The 13380-nt window shown below is 42.4% G+C and overlaps 1 long non-coding RNA gene across 1 annotated transcript; it reads right to left on the bottom strand.

Moving 5' to 3' along the window:
* Positions 1-2331: 2331 nt before the first annotated feature.
* LOC121795849 lies at positions 2332-10976 on the bottom strand. The gene is made up of 3 exons (XR_006049647.1): positions 10896-10976; positions 10738-10790; positions 2332-2347 (listed from the first exon to the last, which is right to left on the bottom strand). It is a non-coding gene; the product is annotated as an uncharacterized LOC121795849 (long non-coding RNA).
* Positions 10977-13380: the final 2404 nt, after the last annotated feature.

Consider the following 13380-nt stretch of genomic DNA (forward strand, 5'->3'; position numbering starts at 1 on the left):
TTTCACATCTCGAGATACAATAGCCACATTTAAAAAAAATATTAACTGGAGATCTAATCGTTCAAATTCGATTTACTTCTGCTAAAGTTGACGAGTCTTCTGCCTCTGGTTGAAATTTCAAGACGATCGGACAATGTTTGGATCTACGGTCATTTTATTCTATAGACTTTGAGTAACCAACTTTGCAAAATATGGATATTATAAAGAGTGGCCCTGCTATAAAAATACACATACAAATTTTTGACCAACATACAAGTGATATATATACTACTCCTTCCTTCCCTGAAAATTTGTCACTTATTTCCATATCCGTCCGTCCTTAAAAATTTGTTACTGACTCAACATTATTTTACCCAAATAATACCCGCAAGTGTACGGGGTTATCGTAGTAAATAGCAAGCAAGAGTATATCGTATCCCACAGAGACAATTAAGTGTCAACTTAAGTACCACGAACTAATTTCAACTACTATCCAGACGATAAGAAATTTTGGTTTTAAAACTAACAACTACTGAAAACATGTAAATGCAGAGATTAAAATAGAACACTTAAATAAGAAAGCAATTAAGCAAGTTGTGTAAGATGATGGAGAAATATGCAGAATTCAAGGATCCGATGCACAACTCATAGCTTAACCTAATTAAAACGATTTACCATTTAAAGTCTCCAGAATTGTTGAATCAATCACAATTTTAGATTAAACCCCCTCCCGAGGTGAGAAATCCGTAGATTAGGTGTAATAATTGAAGTCCCCTTCTAATTCTTAGACCTAACTCCTAACAGTTTAATTAGATTAACGATCCCACTTAGAATCTCAACTCTCCCGAGTTTTATTCAATAAAGATGTGAATTATTCCTCTTTTAAGATTAATTATTTCATCTCCCGATTACTCTAAGAAACTCTACAATCCCAATTGGTGATCAAGCAATTGATAGGAAAAAGCATAAGAATAATTCAAACAATTGCAAGAGCAAGATAAAACGAAATTAATTGGATTAAAACTATAAATCAATGCATATTCACCAAGAATTCTACATGAAAGGTTTAGTTACTCATGTTCAAAGTAGAAAACAAACAAAAACTAAGGGAAACAACAGAATTCATGATACGGATTACAACTGGCGGAGGAATTGAGGCTTGAACCTCCAATCTTCTTCCAAGAGTGCTTCCTAGAGAGAGAGTGTGTGTTTTTGCGGCTGGGAGAGAATGCATTGAACCCTAGGCTTTTTCTCCTTTTTAATCCCCATCAAAAATCGCGTTTTTTGGCATAAAAATACGCCAAAACAGCGTACCCGGCCGGATGGAATTATAAAGGGTAAAAATCACCCGGCAGGGTGATGATTTCGACCAGTTTCTGACCTTCCAGTGCTCAATTTGCGACACCCGGCCGGGTGGAATTACAAAGGGTAAAAATCCACCGGCCGCGTGAGATTTTCTAGACAGCGCGGTGCTTGTAAAACGACCATAACTTCTTCTACAGAGCTCCGATTGAGGTGTTTAAGATACCCACGTGAAGCTCTTTCGAAGAAGAAGAAGAAGAAGAAGAAGAAGAAGAAGAGAATGATATGCATTGGGGGTTGATTGGAATTCAAAATCTCCAGTAAAATTGTCTCAAACCAAGGCTGCTGCACATTCACCTATTTTGCACCTTTTTCTACACATTCTTAACAAAATGGTCAACATACCAACATAATAGAGAAGTAGATATAAACACGCCTAATAATAGAAGATGTATGATCAAATTCATCTAAAACCAACCTCTAAAACCATGTAAAATTCAAGTATGACAGTCACCTTTCACTTTTAAAATTTTTGGTAGTGGGCCTCATATTCCACTAACTCATTATCACTCACATTCTATTATAAAACTAATATATATAAGTAGGACTCACATTCCACTAACTTTTTCAACTCACTTTCTATTATATTTCTTAAAACCCGTGCCGGATCAAATGGTGACTAATTATGGGGGACGGAGGGAGTAGAATTTATTGAAGTCTTATTTCAATAACAACTTACTAAACATTGTTGTGCTTGAGGATAGCAACAATCATAATAGTTTTATCTTTAGAAGGGTCTGCGTAGACCGGTGAAGCATAGAATTTCTTCTTCAAAAGGTCGAACGTTTCATCGATGGTTTCAGCTCCAAACTTATGTGCAAGCATATTTTGATGAACGGCCCTAAGACACGCCACGTGTCCATCAACATTGAGGAATGTCCCACTCTTCAAAATCTCCATTCTTTCTATGCTGAAACTATTGCTCTTTTGCAGTATGGCCCTCAGCTCCTCCGCGGTAGGAAAGTAATATGGAAGGTTGAATATCCCTGACGTTGCCGCACTCAATCTTCCCTACAAAAGTCAATATAGTCATCAATCTCGTTGAGGCTCCATTCGACATCACAGAATTAGGCATGCGGAATTGGGATTGGAGCCTTCAATTCCTCTAACACGCATTGCGCACACACTACACACTATATAATGTATGCATAATTTCATACCAATTAGTATATCATTTTTACCGAACAACGGATTTCAAATTGAATTATAATTCAAATGCATAAAATTCAAATCCATAAAATTCTAACTCCAATAATTTTGTGTACCAGACGGACCTTGAAAGTACTATTTCTTATGATTAAATGTGATTCTTATTAAAAAGACCAATGATACCATTTTTGCCATGTCGACTAGGGAAGATCTGAGAAGTTCAACGCGCGACACAACGGTAGACTCCTTTTGTGGGTCCCAAAAGTCAGGCACTCCAGGAATTAGAAGAGCCATAATCCCACCTTCCGCCATTTCAACAGCCCTACACTTCAAGAATGACTCCATATCCCTCTCAAACTGGCCTAAATAAGCATCATAAACCTCCTCCCCTCTCTCTCTTCCGCTCCAAGCCGGAGACTTGAGGCCCTGCGCTGCCTTGGGTACCTCCGTCAGCCACTGGAGCGCCCAAGAAGAGTATGCAAAGTGGACGGACGATGGAGGGAGAAGGCGGCCGTGGAAGTCTCCTGGTACTGCGGTGATGGAGTACGTACTAAACAAGCCAGCACAAAGCCCAAGAAAGAGTATCAGTTCGGCATGACCAAAGAGTTCGGCCTCAGCCTACAGCTCAGTAAAAACCAACCAATCAAGCTCTGCCCTCAGGTCGGCATCAAGCTCTACTCTCAGATCGGCAAAAGCTGCTCGGCAATAGTTCAGCAGTTCGGTCTCAGCATCGGCAAAAGCTGCTCGGCAATACCGGACTGGGAGACACGATCTATCTAGTGGTGGACCCATGCAGGCTCTCATGACCTCCACGACATCCACGACATAATTACTGATGATGTATGCCACCGCCTAATTAGTGGCCATGCAGGATCTCATGACCTCCGTGACCTCCACGACTTAGGGTGGTGATGCAAGCCACGATCTCAGTTCTATATATAAACGGAACTTAGATCCCATAGAGGATACACCAACTCTAAGAGAGAGAATATCATATAGCAAGCTTGTATTTGTAAGCTGTAGAAAACAGATCAAGCAATACAACTCTGCCCTCTTTTCTTCCCGTGGACGTAGATTTACCTCAGTAAATCGAACCACGTAAATCTCTGTGTTGTGATTTCTACTTTCCTGCATTTACTACCACCAGAAATTCGCGGATTCATCACTGGCGCCGTCTGTGGGAAACAGAGAACCAAATCTGTGATAAAGCGAATTTTTGACCCTTTTTCCACTACAAAAAAAAAAAATGCATGCCAGACCGCACAACTCCCGTGCCTCCATCCGTGATGACCATGAGGAAACTAACCCAGCAGCCCATAGGCCTGGAAAGCAGCCTCGTGAGAAGTCTGTATCCAGTTCTCACGGTGAAGGAACAAGCCGCTCAAAAGGTCCACACACCGAGTCTTCCCAGCAGCCTGATTTGAATGAGGCTGTCAAGCTGTTCTTGGCTGAGAAGCAGGAGGAGTTCTTAACCTTCCTGCAGAAGAGCCAACAGCCGGAGAAGACAACGACGGATTCTCCCTCCTCGTCTAGGCATGAAAGTCACTACCGCAGTAGTGACGTGTCTTCCAGGAGAGAGAATCCTCAACCCCGACATGTTCCTGTTTCTCCTCGGCACCGGAATCACAGGAGAACTCCTTCTCCTCCGTACCGAAGAGATGTCGGGTTCGCCATGTACGGAGCGTTAAAGACTCCGTTCTCGGACGATATCATCCGAACTCCTTTGCCGCGGAACTACCGAACTCCGTCGATAACCTATGACGGACTCGTGGATCCTCATGACTTCTTGGGACGCTATCAGTATAATATGGCGAACCAGGGTCTCAATGAGGTCCACATGTGCAAGCTGTTCCCCGAGCTGCTCATCGGGAACGCCAGAAGGTGGTTCGACAGCCTTCCTCAAGGCAGCATTAGATCCTACCGAGATCTAATGGATGCTTTCCACAGGAGGTTCTTTCAGAAAGCGGAAGCCCGAATTACTTCGGCTCAGCTGCTTTCTATACGTCAAGGTCGCGACGAAAAGATCAGCGACTTCCTGACGAGATTCCACGACGGTCTTTAGACAGCTCATCCCAAGAAGAGAAAAAGAAGCCCGATCAAAGCGGCCAGGTGCTTCCTCGCCGAACTCCTTTTGAAAGAATTCAAAGGGCACCGGTACAAGGCAGATTGGGGCCACGGCTCAATCCTGAGAAGCCGCCCGCTCAGTTCGTACCATTAAACAAGTCAAGAACGGAAATTTTCGAACTACATTCCGATATGTTCGAAAAACCAAAGCGGATGACGAAATCAGCCGCGCGGCGACCTCAGGATCAATATTGCTCCTTCCATCAAGCCCACGGTCATGATACCGAGGAGTGCCGAAATTTGGCTGCAGGTATTGATGTTCTTGTGAAAACAGGAACGTTAAAAAAATACCAAAGCAAGCAGCCGAAAAAGAACAAAAAGCAGAGAGGTGCGAACTGCAATCCTCAGGATCCGAAAAGGCATGAAGATCCCGAAGACGACGACGAGCCGCAATATGATGGAGTAATCCAGACTATTGATGCTCTCCCTGCCGGGAAAACTAAGTCGTCCCTAAAAGCAGAACGCAGAGGTTCCAATCAAGAGGAGCCGACACATAAAAGGCTGAAGAAAGACGAAGTGATTACGTTTTCAGATGCCGATCCCGTCCCAGCCATCTCTCCTCACCAAGACGCTATTGTCATTCAAGCCGGAGTGGCAAACAAACTGATCCACAGAGTATTTGTGGATACAGGAGCGTCAGTCAGCGTTCTTTTTAAAGAATGTTTTGATAAAATGGAAGTGGATCCAGCTCGGCTCAGTCCGGCTCCACTTCCTCTGAAAAGTTTCGCCCAGGAAGACACCCGCCCTGAAGGTATTATCAGCCTTCCGATCACGGTGGGAAAAGCGCCTACAAGCTCCAATACGATGATCGAGTTCTTTGTGGTAAAAGCTCGGTCCCCGTACAACATCATCCTGGGGAGAGACTGGCTCAACACAGTTCGGGCCGTTTGCTCTACTTATCACCTCACCATCAAGATCCCCACTAAAGGTGGGATAGCGGTCATCCGAGGTGATCAAAAGAGAGCAAAAGAATGTCTGCAGATTGCGCTTAAAAGTGCCGAGCAACCAGTTCGGCACCATCAAGCATAGCAATCACAGCAACCGGAGTCAGAGGCAAGCGAGATGACCGAAGTCACTTCAGAGCCGAACTCAATGACCGTTCAGTTATACGAAGATGATCCATCCAGAGTGGTCAAGATCGGCTTCGCAGGAACGCCTCTACTCCGGGAAAAAACCATCCAGCTCCTCAAGGAGTATAAAGACGTCTTTGCATGGTCTCCGTTGGACATGACCGGAGTGCCCCCCGAGGTAATCACTCATCGGTTAAATATTGATCCTTCGGTCCGGCCGATAAAACAGAAGCAAAGACTCTTTGCGGCAGAAAGAAGCCAAGTCATCCATGACGAAGTCCGCCAATTACTAAAAGCGGATGTACTATTCGAGGTAAAATATCCTTCCTGGGTGGCCAATCCTGTGATGATCAAGAAAAAAGGAGGAGGATGGCGGATGTGCATAGATTTTACCGATCTAAACAAGCACTGTCCTAAAGATTGCTATCCCCTTCCGAATATAGATAAAAAAGTAGAAGCTTTGATCGGCTTCGAAATTTTCTGTTTTCTTGATTTATACAAAGGATATCACCAAGTGTTGATGGATGAGAGTGACGCTCCGAAAACAGCTTTCATTACCGATTTCGGCATTTTCGCTTATAAAAAGATGCCATTCGGTTTAAAGAATGCCGGAGCCACTTATCAAAGGATGGTAGACAAGCTTTTTCGGCACCTAATCGGAAAGCAGGTTGAAGTGTATGTCGACGACATAGTTGTCAAAAGCAAAAGCACTTCGGAGTACGAAGACAACCTCAAGTCCACTCTCAACGTGCTCAAGAAAGCCAACCTCAAACTTAATCCCCAAAAGTGTACCTTTTTGGTAGATTCGGGAAAGTTTCTGGGTTGTTGGGTTTCAAAGGACGGACTCAAGGCAAACCCCTCCAAAGTTCAAGTCGTTCAGAACATGACAATGCCGAAGTCCATACATGACGTGCAAAGGCTAACTGGATGTCTAGCCGCACTGAATCGATTCCTTTCCCAAGCAGCCGAAAAGCAACTGCCGTTCTTCAAGGTGTTGAAAAAGGCACCAAAGTTCGAGTGGGGAGCCGAGCAGAAAAAGGCCTTTGACGAGCTCAAAAGTTATCTAGCCGAGCTTCCTATTCTCTCTGCTCCAACCGGAGCCGAAGTAATATTCTTATACTTAGCGGCATCAGATCAAACCATCAGTGCGGTGCTTGTACGAGAAGAAGGCCTAAAGCAGTTTCCCATCTACTTTACAAGCCGAGCATTAAGAGGTCCAGAAACAAGGTATCAACCTCTGGAAAAAATTGCTCTGGCGTTAGTAAATGCAGCAAGGAGACTGCGGCCATATTTCTATGCTCACAAGGTATGCGTCTTAACCGATCTGCCTCTTCGGCAAGTTTTGACCAAGCCAGAAGCATCAGGCAGAATCGCCAAATGGGCCATAGAGCTGGGAGAACACTCAATCGAGTACCTACCTCGGAAAGCCATCAAGGGACAAGCCTTGGCAGATTTTCTTACAGAGGCCAAGTTCGATCAAGCAATCCCTGTCATTGCCGAACAGAAAAAGTCTGCCAATGCCGAACTAGCACAGCCCTTGGAATCCGAAGTAGAGCCGCCGGACTGCTGGAACGGATTCGTAGATGGAGCTTCAAACAAGATGGGAAGTGGAGCTGGTATTTTACTTGTCGCTCCCGACGGACACGAGGTAACCTACTCACTTCGTTTCCTATTCCCCACTACTAATAATGAAGCCGAGTACGAAGCCCTTCTTGCCGGACTCCAGTTAGCGCAAAGTCTGCTCGCCAAATCTCTCAAAGTCCATTGTGATTCACAAGTCATAGTAAATCACATGTTGGGTACAAGTGAAGCTCGTGACGAGAGAATGAAGAAGTATTTGGACAAAGCGCAAAGCATCAGCCGAAGTTTCTCCTATTTTCGGATAATCCGCGTTCCTAGAGCGGAAAATAGCCGAGCAGATACCTTAAGCAAGTTGGCCTCAGATCCGAGCTCAAAGGCGGAAGAATTAATGCATCGAAGCATTGATGAAGCCGAGGTACATTCGGTATCCAGCTCGCCGAACTGGATGACGCCGATCTTGCAGTATCTGGATCAAGGACAATTGCCCGAGGATAGGAGAGAAGCTCGGAAGATCACGTGCCGAGCACTTCGGTACGAACTTCATGAAGGAGTCCTCTTTAGAAAGTCTTACCTCCAGCCATTATTGCGGTGCGTAGGACCAGGAGAGACGGACTACATCCTCAGAGAAGTTCATGAAGGATCGTGCGGTAGCCACATCGGAGCCAGAGCTTTAGCTAAAAAAGTTCTGAGATGGGGATATTATTGGCCAACCTTGGTACAAGAAGCAGTGCAGCTCGTCAAGACCTGCCCGAAGTGCCAAATCCATGCAAATATCCCAAAGATGCCGCAGACCGATCTATCCACTATGCAGAGCCCTTGGCCTTTCATGCAATGGGGCATAGACATAGTGGGACCACTTCCTCAAGCTCCTCGGCAAATGAAATTCCTAATCGTTGCCGTGGACTACTTTACGAAGTGGGTGGAAGCTGAACCATTAGCTACGATAACGAGCTCGAAGGCATTGGATTTCGTCTGGAAGAACATAGTGTGCCGATTTGGCATACCCCACATCCTCATCTCGGATAACGGGACTCAGTTCACCGACAAGACGTTCAAGAATTGGTGCCAAGAGCTGAATATTCAACAGCGGTTCACTTCGGTCTCTCATCCACAAGCAAACGGACAAACGGAGGTAACAAATCGTATCCTGGTGAAAGGGTTAAAAGCTCGGTTAGAACAAGCCAAAGGACAATGGGTAGAAAATCTCCCTCAAGTCCTATGGTCCTACCGAACTACACCCACAACCTCCAGCGGTGAAACTCCGTACAGTCTGGTGTACGGCACTGAAGCCGTGATTCCGGTTGAGATCGGCGTACCCAGTCCACGAACTCTACATTTCTCCTCAGAAATGAATGATGACGGACTGCGAGCCGAGTTAGATCTGGCCGAAGAAAGAAGAGAATTGGCGTGCATAAAAGCAGCCAAGTACAAGGAGCAAGTAGCCCGGTATTACAACCAACGGGTGAAGAAGCTGCAATTTCAAGTGGGAGATCTCGTCTTGAGAAACAACGAAGTAAGCCGAGCAGAAAAGCTGGGCAAGCTCGAACCCACATGGGAAGGTCCGTATCGGGTGTCAGAAGTCCTCGGCAAAGGGTCTTACAGATTGGCTCACATGTCAGGAGAACAGGTACCCCGAACATGGCACATTTCCAACCTCAAGAAGTTCCATTTGTAAGAGACAGTCCGGTCGGTCAGTCAGTCTTATGTGCTTTCCTTGTTTTTTATTTTGCTCTCTTTGCCTATGTGCGTTTTTGTTTGTCTTACGTGCGTTGTGTCTGTCTATGTGAGTGTCGTCTCTTACAAATGTAACTGAGGTATCTTGTTCTTCGAAGGCTGATCCCCTTCTTAGAACGTGTACAAGCCAACGATTGTGAGTCAAAGCTTCTAAAGAGGATACAAGACCACAATTCAGCTTAAACAAGCAGTTCGTCTGAAACGAGCTGCAATAAGCCAACGATTGTGAGTCAAAGCTTCTAAAGAGGATACAAGACCACAATTCAGCTTAAACAAGCAGTTCGTCTGAAACGAGCTGCAATAAGCCAACGATTGTGAGTCAAAGCTTCTAAAGAGGATACAAGACCACAATTCAGCTTAAACAAGCAGTTCGTCTGAAACGAGCTGCAATAAGCCAACGATTGTGAAGTCCAAGCTTCTAAAGAGGATACAAGACCACAATTCGGCTTAAAAATCAAGCACTTCGTCTGAAACGAACTGCAACGAAAGTCCGATTCTCGCGATAAAACTTGCCTGAATTAGGACAAGGGAAAGTCCGATCCACGCGATAAAACTCGCCGAATTAGGACAAGGGAAAGTCCGATCCCCAAATTAGGACAACGGAAAGTCCGATCCGAGCGATAAAACTCGCCAAATTAGGACACAAGCTTAGTCCGGTCAAAGATGTTTATTTCATCAGACCAAAGACGAGTCCGGTCAAAGATGTTTATTTCATCAGGCCAAAGACGAGTCCGGTCAAAGATGTTTATTTCATCAAGACCAAGGACCAAGTCTGGTCAAAGAAGAGTTCACTTCATAAGACCGAGGACAAACATCAACTTACCCCGTACCATTATCCAGGATGCCGAAGTGATTCACTTCGCTTTTCGGGGGGGGGTAGTGATGGAGTACGTACTAAACAAGCCAGCACAAAGCCCAAGAAAGAGTATCAGTTCGGCATGACCAAAGAGTTCGGCCTCAGCCTACAGCTCAGTAAAAACCAACCAATCAAGCTCTGCCCTCAGGTCGGCATCAAGCTCTACTCTCAGATCGGCAAAAGCTGCTCGGCAATAGTTCAGCAGTTCGGTCTCAGCATCGGCAAAAGCTGCTCGGCAATACCGGACTGGGAGACACGATCTATCTAGTGGTGGACCCATGCAGGCTCTCATGACCTCCACGACATCCACGACATAATTACTGATGATGTATGCCACCGCCTAATTAGTGGCCATGCAGGATCTCATGACCTCCGTGACCTCCACGACTTAGGGTGGTGATGCAAGCCACGATCTCAGTTCTATATATAAACGGAACTTAGATCCCATAGAGGATACACCAACTCTAAGAGAGAGAATATCATATAGCAAGCTTGTATTTGTAAGCTGTAGAAAACAGATCAAGCAATACAACTCTGCCCTCTTTTCTTCCCGTGGACGTAGATTTACCTCAGTAAATCGAACCACGTAAATCTCTGTGTTGTGATTTCTACTTTCCTGCATTTACTACCACCAGAAATTCGCGGATTCATCATGCGGCTACCTCATAGCTCCTATCGAGCGGGAGGGAACTGAAGAGGGTGTTGAAGTCGTTGGAGACGACGTCGTTGAAGCAGACATAGAATTCCGGGGTTTTGAGGTTTGAGGATTGGTATTTGTGTTTGATGGCTTCGATGATAGTCTGCATGGCTGGAAACGAGTTGTAGCCGGTTGAGCAACCGAATTCGGCAACGCAGAGGCAGCTATTAGTTGAAATCTCTAACCTTGTGGCGATTTCTTCTTCGATGATTGCCTTTGCAGCTTCCAATACTCCTCCCTTGAAAACAAGAAACGGTTAGAAAACTTTAGTTCCTTAGCTAATTTGTGCATGAAGAATTTATTGATCATATTAAAATATGAATCCAATAATATATATGTATACCTGGTAGGATGAGTTTTTGACATAGCTGAGAGGACCATTGCCACCATGCATGGAAAAAAGTCCTTTATCTTTGGAATCCATCACAAAACTATATGGAGATGTGAATTGCTATGTACTACTACTACTATTGTATATATACCGTTAACAATTATTGTGTATTTTTATTGTCAACGATGGTAGAAACAATCACACGACACGAAGAGTACATAGCGAAGAGAGATGGATAATGAGAAAATGCGAACTGTGGCAAAAAATAAAATTATTTGAAAATAAACTAATTAAAATAAGTGAAAAGTTAAAAATATTAAACTCACCTACAAACAAGTGAATGGGATCTATTATTAAGTGAGCAGTGGTTGAGGACCTAGCCGCTAGAATGTTGTATAGAAAATCTACATTTTTTGCCTTTTCGAGCAGTGATCTGATGGACAATTTTGGGAGGCTATTTAGACAAAAAAATTATCATCATGTAGGATGAATCCAAGCACGGAGGAGGAGGATCGAGTTGGATTGAAGACGGAGAAAACGAATTCTACCTAAGATGTTTATCTAGTTTGTTTTCTCTGTTTTCTCTAGTTTCCTCGTTTATTTCTATTAAAAGATATCAAGATTGAGAGTACTTGACTTTGAGATATTTTCTTACTTGTTTTTCTATTTAATACTCCATTTCATCTAAATCTACTACTCCATTCGTCCATGAAATACTGTCCAAGTTTGGCTCGCCATGAGTTTTAAGATATGTGAAGAAAAGTGAGTTGAAAAAATTAGTGGAATAAGGATCCCACATTTATATATTAGTTTTATAATAGAATGCGAGTGTAAAAAGTTAGTGGAAAGTGGAGATCATTTACCAAAAATAGAAAAAAAAAAAAAAAAAACAAAGTTGACAACTTTTCACAGACAGACCAAATGACAAAACTAGACAATATTTCACACGGAGAGAATGTGACAAATGGCTGGATGCTTTTAATTATCTGGCAAGTAATTGAATGTATTGTGTTTAAACAAAGTACTCTAGAAGTCAGCTTATAAACATTCAAATATAGGATTTATTGATATTGAATCTATCTAAATAGCCAATAATAGTTAATGATACTTAAGACTCTGGATAGCCAAAAATAGTTTTTTTTTGTTTTTTTTTTAAAAAACTCTTATATTAAGAAGGAGGAAATTACAAATAAACTCCTATAGAAAGGAGGAAATTATAATTGATGTCAAGAGGACTCGAATTCGGCACTTATTACAATAATGTCTAAGCTTATTACCGCTAGGACAAATGCTCTGAACTAGATAATCAATAATAGGTAATGATACCTAAGACACCGTTGCGAGAACCTTTCACTGTCACATGGCTAAATAATTGACGTCTTAAATCTGGTTGGAAAAAGAAGACTTAAATCTAGCTTTAGGATATCAAGGTGAAAAAAAGGCTAAAAGCTGACTTTAGACTATTACTCTACCGTCCATTATTTAAAGAACTCTTTTGCCATTTTAGTCTGTTCACAATTTATAGAACCATTTACTTTATTTCATTTTTAGTATGCGGACCTCACGTTCCACCAACTTTTTACACTTACAGTCCAATATAAAACTAATAATCCCTTCGTCCCATAATAGATGACATACTTTGGGAATAACACATGATTTTAAGAGATGTTTTTTGTGTGTTAAGAGTGGAGAAAAAATAGTATATTTATATTAATGTGAAAGGGAACTTTTTCAGAAAAGGAAATGTGACATTTTTTATGGGACAAACTAAAAAGAAAAGTGTGGATGAGTGACCCCCTGGGAAGTCCTCGTGTTGCACCCTTTAAATAATAAAAAAAACTAAAAAGGAAAGTGTGACATCTATTATGAGACGGATGGAGTACTTTAAATGGGTCTCACGTTCCACTGTCTTTCTCCCTTTACTTTTCTTCACAAAGTTAAATAATTTCTTAAAACCAGTGGCGAGTTAAAATGGCTCTTTAAATGGTGGATGAAGAGAGTATTTTTATTTTTATTTTTATTTTATTTTATTTTTATTTTTATTTTTATTTTTATTTTTATTTTTATTTTTATTTTTATTTTTTTGATTTAAGTCTTGTTCGACCTATCACCCAATGGTTAAAAACTTATGGACACAAGCTTATGACAAATGGATCTTCAGCTTGACTTCGCAAATCTAACCTCTGCCATGCACACATATTCCTTTCACAAATCCATATTGCCATTTTTGAGACATCAACGATTTAAGGATTATTTTTTTTACATTTTTATGCGAACTTTACTTTCCATTTATTTTCCACCCACGATCCATTATAAAATACTAAAAATGAGTCTCATATTCTACTCACTTTGCCATTTACTTTTTTCATAAATTCAATTAATTTCTTAAAATTCGTACCGAATTAAAATGACTCTTTAAATGGTGGACGGACGAAGTAATGTATATAGACCTAGTTTTGGACAAATCAAAATGACTCTTTAAATGGTGGACGAATCA

This window comes from Salvia splendens, chromosome 3, assembly GCF_004379255.2.
Source record: "Salvia splendens isolate huo1 chromosome 3, SspV2, whole genome shotgun sequence".
Classification (NCBI taxonomy): domain Eukaryota; kingdom Viridiplantae; phylum Streptophyta; class Magnoliopsida; order Lamiales; family Lamiaceae; genus Salvia; species Salvia splendens.